Below are 9,788 nucleotides of genomic sequence, written 5' to 3' on the forward strand. Positions count from 1 at the left end.
ATGTCTCCTAATAACTTTTGAAAGTCATTAAGTGATTTGAGTTGATCTACTCGTATTTGAATTTTTGGTGGACGGACCATGGTTGAGGATAATAGAACTCCTAAATAATTAATTGGAAAATTTAATTGTACTTTATCTATTGCTATCTCTAGATTATAATTTTTTAATAAGTTTGTAAGTGTGGCATAACATTCTAGCAATGTGTTTTTATCTTTGTGTGCTAATAATACATCATCCATATAGTGAAATATTTGTAGTTCAGGATTTTGATTTCTAAGTGGCTGGATTACTTTGTTAACATAAATTTGACACATAGTTGGGCTGTTAGCCATCCCTTGAGGGAGTACTTTCCATTCATATCTCTGATCAGGACCTTCATGATTCAGTGCAGGGATAGTAAATGCAAAACGTGGACAATCCTCAGGATGAATTGGAATTGAAAAAAAACAATCTTTAATATCTATAACTAAAACATACCAGGTTTTTGGCAAAGCAGACAATTGAGGAATCCCTGATTGAGCAGGTCCCATAATAACCATCTCATTATTAATGGCTCTTAAATCTTGCAATAATCTCCATTTACCAGATTTCTTTTTGATGACAAAAATGGGAGTATTATGGGGAGATACAGAAGGTTGTATATGTCCTTCTGCTAATTGTTGTTTGACCAGGTCATGGGCTGCTTGTATCTTTTCTTTAGTCAGGGGCCACTGAGGAACCCATACTGGTCTTTCTGATTTCCAAGTAATTTTTATTGTCTCAGTGGCCCTTTCTGAAAATCCAACCCATGTCTGTCTGTTCCTTGATCTATTTGTATTGGTGCTGCTATACCTTGTTCTTGTTTTTCTAATCTTTTTCCTTTCCTAAAACCTTGTCTAGTCATAATAGTGGGTGCATTTTGGTTGATGTTATTTGTTAATGTCAAACCTAATTGATCTAGGACATCTCGTCCCTATAAATTTACGGGAAGATGATCCAATACATATGGCTGTATAGTTCCTTCACATCCTTCAGGATCCTTCCAATCTAATACCATTGCACTTCTATGGGGATTAGTTGCCACTCCTAGGCCTCGAAGCGTTTGAGTGGCTTGTTGTAATGGCCAATGTTTTGGCCATTCTTGACGAGAGATGATGCTAAGGTCTGCACCTGTATCCAGTAGCCCATTAAATTCATGTCCTTGAATATTTAGTTTTAGCATGGGGCGAGAATCTAAATTTAAAGAAAGCATAGCCCAATCTACACCTGTGGAGCCTAATCCCTTGGAACCTCTTTCTACAGTACGACTGGAAAATTTATCATGTAGGCTGGGTATTATTAGTAACTGTGCTATTCTATCTCCTGGTGAAATTACTGATATACCCTTTGGAGAACTGGCTATAATTTTTATTTCACCTTCATAATCGGGATCAATTACCCCAGGACTTATCATAAGTCCTTTTAGAGTAGAAGAGCTGCGTCCCAATAATAAGCCTACTGTTCCTTTGGGAAGAGGTCCTTTCACCCCTGTGGGAATGATTTGAACTCCCATCTCTGGAGTTAGTACTGCTCTGGCGGAGGCGCAGATGTCCAACCCTGCGCTCCCTCTGGTTTGTCTGATGAGGGATCTGATGGACAATGTGTCCTGGGCACTACCCTGATGGGGTTGCTGGGTTCCTCCAGTGCTCCGTATATTTGTGGTTTTGGGCCCCGGAGCATTGGGCCCCCCTGTCCATTTTTTGGCAATGGAGCCCGATGCCTTTCTCCACAATATCGTGGATAAACACCTGGTCCTTGTTCGTTTTTTGATAATGGAGTACCCTCTATGGTGGTTTGAGAACGGCATTCATTAGCCCAATGTCTCCCTCTACGGCATCGTGGGCAAATACCTGGTATTCTACTCCTTTGATACCTAGTTTTGTTAAACCCTCCTCCAATGGGGCAATTCCTTTTAAAATGTCCTGTTTGTTCACAATTGTAGCATGTTCTTGGCCTGGCATCTAAAGCCTGTTTTACTGCAGCTGCCACGACTTGCTCTTGTTCATTAATGTCTCTACATAATTTACTATATGTGTTTAAATCTTCATGTTTCCATGGTCTAATGATATCTCTGCACCAACGATTCGCTTGCTCATAAGCCAGGTGTTTTAGTAATGGCATTGCTTGTTCTGTATTTCCAAAAACTCTGGTAGCTGTTTGAATAAGCCTATCTACAAATTCAGCATAAGGTTCATTAGCTCCTTGTATTACCTTAGATAATTGACCTTGTAAACCTCCATGTCCTTGTAAAGTCTTCCATGCCTTAATTGCATCTACAGCAATTTGTGCATATACACCAGGATCATATGCAATTCGTTGCTGCTGATCCTCATAAGGTCCCTTTCCTAACAACATATCTAGATTTCTCTGAGGATAACCAGCTGCTGCATTTTGCCTAGCTGTCTCCTTGCAAAATTCCTCATTGGCAACCTTCCATAACAGGTATTGTCCTCCATTTAGCACAGCTTTACACATATTAGCCCAATCTGCTGGCGTCATGTTCAAGTTGTTAATGGATTCGACCATGCTTACAGTGAAGGGTGCTTGAGGACCATAGGTTGTTACAGCCTCTTTTAGCTGCTTCACTGTTTTGAAATTTAAAACTTGATAAAATCGCTGCCCTCCTACCTCAAATACAGGGCATGTTAATATTTGAGATCTTGTCTCAGGATCCCAACTATCAACTGTGGGGGTTGGGGACCTCCCAGCATATGGAGGTGGCCTTGTTAGTTGGACACTTACGTCCTCTGGTGATAGAAAGGTGTTAGTAGCAGTCTCCTGTAGAGGTGGTGCTGTTGGTTGGACACTTACACCCTCTGGTGATAGAAAGGTGTTAGTAGCAGTCTCCTGTTGTAACTTTCCCCCTGATGGCTTTTTCTGTTTTACACTTTCTTTCTCTGTCTGACTAGCTTGAGAGGCCTTCTCTTTTACTTGAATCTTTTCCTCTGTCTGACTAACTTGAGAGACCTTCTCTTTTACTTGAATCATTATGTCTTCTCCTTCCTCTACCATTGTCTGAACTGAAGGCTTTGGACTAAGCAAACAAGGTACGAACGTCCACAATGGCAATGTGCCAACTGGCAGAGTCCCTGGGCTTTTCTTTTCTATTCTTTTTAAATCTTCACCATGATGGTTCCATTGTGATATATTTAACAACTCCTCCTTAAAAAGCCATGGGCTACATTTTTGTATTGTATCAACTTATGCCCTGACTGTTCTTGATTTTACTGAGATGCCTCCTTCCTCTAACAATTTACTTAACACTCTTTCAGTTTGTTTTTTGCTAGTTTCTGATCCCGTATTTCTACTATAATACAACCCAACAAGATAACAGCAAACAAAACCGAGACAGAATGAAATAAAAAGGGAACAACAAAAAGTCATTATAGCCTTTCTATCCTCCTGACATGTGCATCCGTCCTTTCTCCCTATCTGTTCCTCAGACGTAAATAGTTTTTCCTCAGATGTGAGCGGTTTTTCTTCCGTCTCACTCATCTCCAGGGACAGGCAACTTAAAACAAAAGTGAAGCAAAATAAAAGAGGAATCTTAAAATGGCTACCCATCCTCTCACCCTGCCCTCAGGGGCGAGCAGTTTCACTTACCCTCAGTCGCTCCCCGTGCGAGCCACCAAATGCTGCAGTCTGGCTGGGCACAATCAGGAGCCACTTGTCAAAAGAAACTAACTTTATTTTTAGAACCACACACGCCAAACAAAACAGCCTCTCAGGAAAAACCCTCAGAGCCTCAACTGCCACCACCGGCTTTCCACAAGCCTCTCTCTCCCACACAAGCTTCTCTCCACCTCCCACAATCCTCCTGCTCTTGAGGCCGATTGGCTGGGTCACGTGGGCGGAGCCAAAAAAGTCCCCCAATGAGCAGCTCCATGGTCTGAAAGGGCAGGGAAACAGCCCAATGAGCATCACCGCAGAGGAGCCAATCAGCTAGATGTTGCTGGGGCCGCTGTGAGCCAATCATCAGCCGGCAGCTGGAAGTTTGCTGGCAGCTGGAAGTTTGCTGGGGCCCCTTCGGCTGTGGCTCTCAACAGGGCCTGATGTTGACTCATTCCTGGATGAATATGAGACCTACACAAGCGGAAATGTGTGTCAGCACAGACTTATAAACAGCCTGAACTTCTGTTCCCAAACTCATACATTTACTTCCTTAATGGAAGCCAAACTGATTCAACATGTATAACCACAGCTTCTGAATCTCTGATTGACACTAAACTATGCTGACCCACCAGTGACTGCAAGGAAGCTAGGGATAAAAATTAAAAGAATTCTGAGCAAAGAGTGAGGCTCAGTGGCACATGCATGTAATTCCAGCAGCCCAGGAAGCTGAGGCAGGAGGATCATGAGTTCAAAGCCAGCATCAGCAACTTAGTGAGGCCATAAGCAATGCAGAAAGACCCTGTCTATAAATAAAATATAAAAAAGGGCTGGGGATCTAGTTCAGTGGTTGAGTACTCCTGGATTCAATCCCTGACTCAAAAAGAACCAGAACTAAGGAGGCTGAGGCAAGAGTATCACAAGTTGAAGGCCAGCCTCAGTAACTTGGCAAGACCCTGTGCCCCCCACCAAAAAATATTGTTTAAGTGGCTGGGGATGTAGCTCAGTAAAAGGCACCCCGGATTCAAAATCCCAGTACCAAAATAAAATAAAATGGACAAGAGACATCAGTCAGCTGCACACTGAAGATAAATCCTATCAAAATAGTTCCCACAAGTCCCTAAACAAACACACACCAAGAGGAGGAGGAGGAGGGGGGGGGAGGGGGAGGAGGAGGAGGAGGAGAGGAAGAAAGAAAGAAAGACAAGAGCAACATTAATAACGAAAGAGGGATCATAATCCAGAAATGCAGATTTGCTAAAACTTGGCATTCGCTACCAATGAGACAATTTAACATAATTTAACAATTATGAGACATGCAAAGCAATCCACAAACACACAGAGGAGTTGTGAGTCTCTGGGGAAAGGGAAAAAGCAGCCAATAAAGACTTTCTTTGGTGATGTCCACATGTTGCAAATTGAGATGAACAATAGGAGAGATGCCAGTAGGCAGATACTTTAAAAATAAAGCAATTTGTTGCTTAAGATGATGTGAAGAAAAAGGAATGCTTTTACACTGTTGGTGAAACTCTAAATTGGTACAACCACTGTGGAAATCAGTATGGAGGTTCCTCAAAAGACTAGGCATGGTGCCAGGTGTGGTGATGCACACCGGTAATCCCAGTGTCTGGGGAGGCTGAGGCAGGAGAATCGTGAGTTCAAAGCCAGCCTCCGCAAAAGTGAGGTGCTAAGCAACTCAATGAGACCCTGTCTCTAAGTAGAATACAAAATAGGGCTAAGGATGTGGCTCAGTGGTTGAGTGCCCCGAGTTCAATTCCTGGTCCCCCCCCCTCAAAAAAAAAAAAAGACTAGGCATGGAACCACCATGTGACCCAGATATATCACTCCCCAGTATTTTTCCTAAAAAAAGTACCTGGGTGCAGCGGTACATGCCTGTAATCCCAGTGGTTTGGGAGGCTAAGGCAGGAGGATCACAAGTTCAAAACCATCTTCAGCAACCTAACAAAGCCCTAAGCAACTTGGCAAGACCATGTCTCAAAACAATAAATAATTATGAAAGGGCTGGGGATGAGGCTCGGTGGTGAAGAAGCACCTCTGGATTCAATCCCTGGTACCAAAAAAAAAAAAGCACGAGAAAAAAAGAATTAAAGTCATCATATTTTAGTGATACATGCACACCCATGTTTATAGCAGCACAATTCACAATAGCCAAACTATGGAACCAGGCTATCCATCAATTGATGAATGGATTTTAAAAAGTGTGTGTGTGTGTGTGTGTGTGTGTACACACAGACGTTTTATTTGGCCATAAGAAAAATAAAATCATATTATTTACAGGAAAATGGGTGGAAGTGAAATAAGCTAAACTCAGAAAGTCATGTTTTCTCATGTGTGGAAGCTAAAGAGGAAAAAGGAAAAGAAAGGTGATGTGGCGGAGATCTCATGAAAATTAAAGAGAGTGGAGGAAAAGGACCAGGAGGTGAGAGGTGGGAAGTACTGGGGAGTAATATTTGTTAGGTGGGTTTGAGGTGCTAAGGGAACAAAGCACCAGGCAACCTGGATGCACGAAAGAACAACCAATCAGACATCAACAGACAAGCAGTGATGGTGCCTCATAACCACCTATCAATCAGCAGGGTCTCCTGACTAATCCTGGAAGGACATGAAGCTCATCAAGATCCCCCAACCAACCCCAGCAGGAGAAGGGACTCTAAAAACCTCACTTTCCTGTCCCAAGCCCAATAAAATTCTAATCTAGCTGAGCCTGAGTGTGATTCCCTGACCCACTCTGTTGGACTGGAGGGTGGACCGGAAGTGAATCTCAATAAAGCCTTGTTTAGCTGCTTTTAATCTGCCTCCTTTGATCACCAGTGCCTGACCCTACAATATTGGCCAAATTACATTGTTATATTGTGTGCATGTATGAATATGTAACAACAAATCCCATCATTATGTACAACTATAATGCACCTTTTAAAAATGTAGAAAGAATAAAAAAGCAATTTGTCATTGAAGGTCATAAATTGGTTATAGAATGGCTGAGGATATAGCTCAGTTGGCAGGGTGCTTGCCTAGCATGCACAAGGCCCTGGTTCAATCCCAGTACCACTAAAAAAAATGGATTATGGCATTAGCTGATTATTTAAGAATGTAGAGATTTTTAAATGGCAAGCAGCAATGGCATATGTATTTGTTACAATCTGAATGTTTATGTCCCCTCAAAATTCATATGTTGAAACTGTTGGGCTGGCAGCTTTCCCTTCCCCTTCCCATCGAGGCCATGGGCAGGAACTTTTCACCAGGCTAAAGAGACTCAGCCCTTAAACTTGGCCCCTAAACCCTGCTCAGCCAAACTGCCTGAGAGTGCCCCCAGCTCCCACTTCCCAATAAAACTCCTTTTCGTGGCTTATTCTTTTTGTTTTTCTATTTTTCAGTTGTAGTTGGACACATTCTTTATTTAATTTTTTTATGTCATGCTGAGAATCGAACCCAGGGCTTCGCATATGCTAGGCGAGTGCTCTACCGCTGAGCCACAACCCCAGCCCCATGGTAGCTTATTCTTGTTCCATGGTTCCTGGCCTCTTGTGCCCTTTTCTGCTTTACAAAAACGTAATCTAAAATGTGCTGGCAGTAGGAGATGGGGCCTTTGAAACATGATTACATCATTATGGCAGAGCCTCATAAAAGAAATTAGTGTCCTTTGGAAAGAAGCCCCAGACCCAGAAGGCACCTGTAATCCTAGCAACCTGGGAGGCTGAGACAGGAAAATTCCAAGTTGTAGAACAGCCTCAGCAACTTAGTGAGGCCCTAAGTAACTTAGCAAGCCCTGTCTCAAAATAAAAAATAATAATAAAAAAAAACGACTGGGGAGGGGGATCAGTGATTAAGTGCCCCTGGTTTTAATCCCCAGTAGAAAAACAAAACAAAATAAAAAATCGCTGCTGCCATTTTACCATGTGAGAACACAGATAAAAGGCTCCATCTGTGAACCAGGAAACAGGGCCTACCAGATAATGAATCTGTTGGTGTCTTGATCTTGGACTTCTCAGACTTTTGAATTGTGAAAAATACATTTCTGCTATTTATAAGCCACCCAAATTATGGTATTTTTATAGCAACCCTAACAGACTAAGACAGTGTTATATGAGATACTTATAAAAAGAATTTTTGACAGGGGTTATAATGCCAGTGAGTGTTTGTGAACAGGATTTTTCATGAGAGAAAGCTGTAGGTACTCTGTCAATGGTGTTTATTTCTAAATAGAAAGATTCAGAGGGGTCATGGATCAGAAGTTTTTGAGGATATTTTTGGATGGAGTGGTTTTTTTCTCCAAACAGGCTCATGAATGAAAGATTTGCCAGTGGGTAGGTGTTATGGTTTAGTTATGAGGTGTCCCCAGAAAGCTCATATATGAGACAATGCAAGAAAGTTTAGAGGTGAAATGATTGGGTTATGAGAGTTTTAAACTAACCAGTGAATTAATCCCCTGATTGGAATTAACTGGGTGGTAACTGAAGGCAGATACTGTGTGGCTGGAGGAGGTAGGTCATTAAGGGTGTCTGTTGTGGTGTATATTTTGTCTATGGTGAGGGGAGGCTTTCTCTGCTTCCTAGTGCTATGTCCCCAAATGCTTTCCTCCGCCACACTCTTTGGCTCATCTCAGGCCCCGAGGAATGGGGTCAGCCATCTATGGACTGAGACCTCTGAAACTGTGAGCCCCCAAAATAAACTTTTTCCTCCTTAAATTGTTCTCATCAGGACTTTTGGTCACAGCACCAAATAAAAAATGTTAACTAAAACAGTAAATATCTATAAAAGGGAGATTGCCCAATGGGAGTCATCAATGGGAATGTCAGTAAGATATTCATGAATAGAGGAAATAGCTCAGAAGTGATCACAGTTTGCAGAATCCTAAGAATGAATCACAATATGTTTTGCCCTTGTATGAACTCCTTGAGTGTGAGTAAAAACCTGAGTATGATGAGATTTCATGCTGTGATTACAGTACATTATATGGCAAAAGGGATCATGCAGATCTAATTAAGGTTATGAATTAGTTGATTTTAAAATAGGGAGATTATTCAGGTGAGCCTAATCTAAATACAGGAACCTTTTAAAAAGACAGTTTTCTCCTGCTGATGGCAGAAGAGGAAGTCAGGGAGATTGGAAGCATGAGAATCATTTCGCATGTCCTAGCTGGCTTTGAAGATGAAGAGGCCCAGGTGATGATTTATGTTAAGCTAATTTTGTGGCAATTTGTTATAGATCTCTCTCTGTCAATAGAAAATGAATACATTTTTTTTATTGTTTGTAACAGGGATTGAACCCTGGGGCTCTTAACCACTGAACCATATCCCCAGCCCTTTTTTATATTTTATTTCGAGACAGGGTCTTGCTGAGTTGCTTAGGGCCTTTCTAAGTTGATAAGGCTGGCCTCAAACTGGCAATCCTCATGCCCCAGCCTCCCAAATTGCTGGGATTATAGGTGTGTGCCACTGCGCCCAGCAATACATTAGTATTTGCCAGTGGGTATTTGTGAAAGATAGCATATGGCACATTATAGACAGAGGACTTTTTGTTTGCTGTTTTTAGATATGCATAACAGTAGGGTGCATTTTGACTTATTGCGCATGCATAGGGTGCAATTCATTATAAATTTGATCTCATTCTTGTGGTTGAACATGATATGGAGTTACACTGGTCATGTATTCTTATATGAGCATAGGAAAGTTATGTCCCATTCATTCTACTTGTCTTTTCTATTCCCATCTCCCCTCCCTTCCCTTCATTCTGTTTGTTTAATCCAAAGAACTTTAATACTTCCCCTCCTTATACTCCCTTGTTATAGATTAGCATCCATATATCTGAGAGTACATTCAACCATTGGTTTTTTGGAGCTGGCTTATTTCACTTAGCATGATAGTCTCCAGTTCCATCCATTTACCAGCAAATGCCATAATCTCATTCTTCTTTAAGGCTGAGTAATATTCTATTGTGTATATGTACCATATTTTCTTTATCCATTCATCTGTTGAAGGGCACCTGTGTTGGTCCCATAGTTTAGCTATTGTGAATTGAGCTGCTATAAACATCGATGTGGCTGCATCACTGTAGTATGCTGATTTTAAGTCCTTTGGGTATAAACAGAGGAGTAGGATAACTGGGTCAAGACAGAGGACTCTTCAAGGGAATTTATTAAC

Source organism: Marmota monax, unplaced genomic scaffold, assembly GCF_021218885.2.
Source record: "Marmota monax isolate L192 unplaced genomic scaffold, Marmota_monax_Labrador192_F-V1.1 WCK01_AAM20220418_F8-fsc00170, whole genome shotgun sequence".
Lineage (NCBI taxonomy): Eukaryota > Metazoa > Chordata > Mammalia > Rodentia > Sciuridae > Marmota > Marmota monax.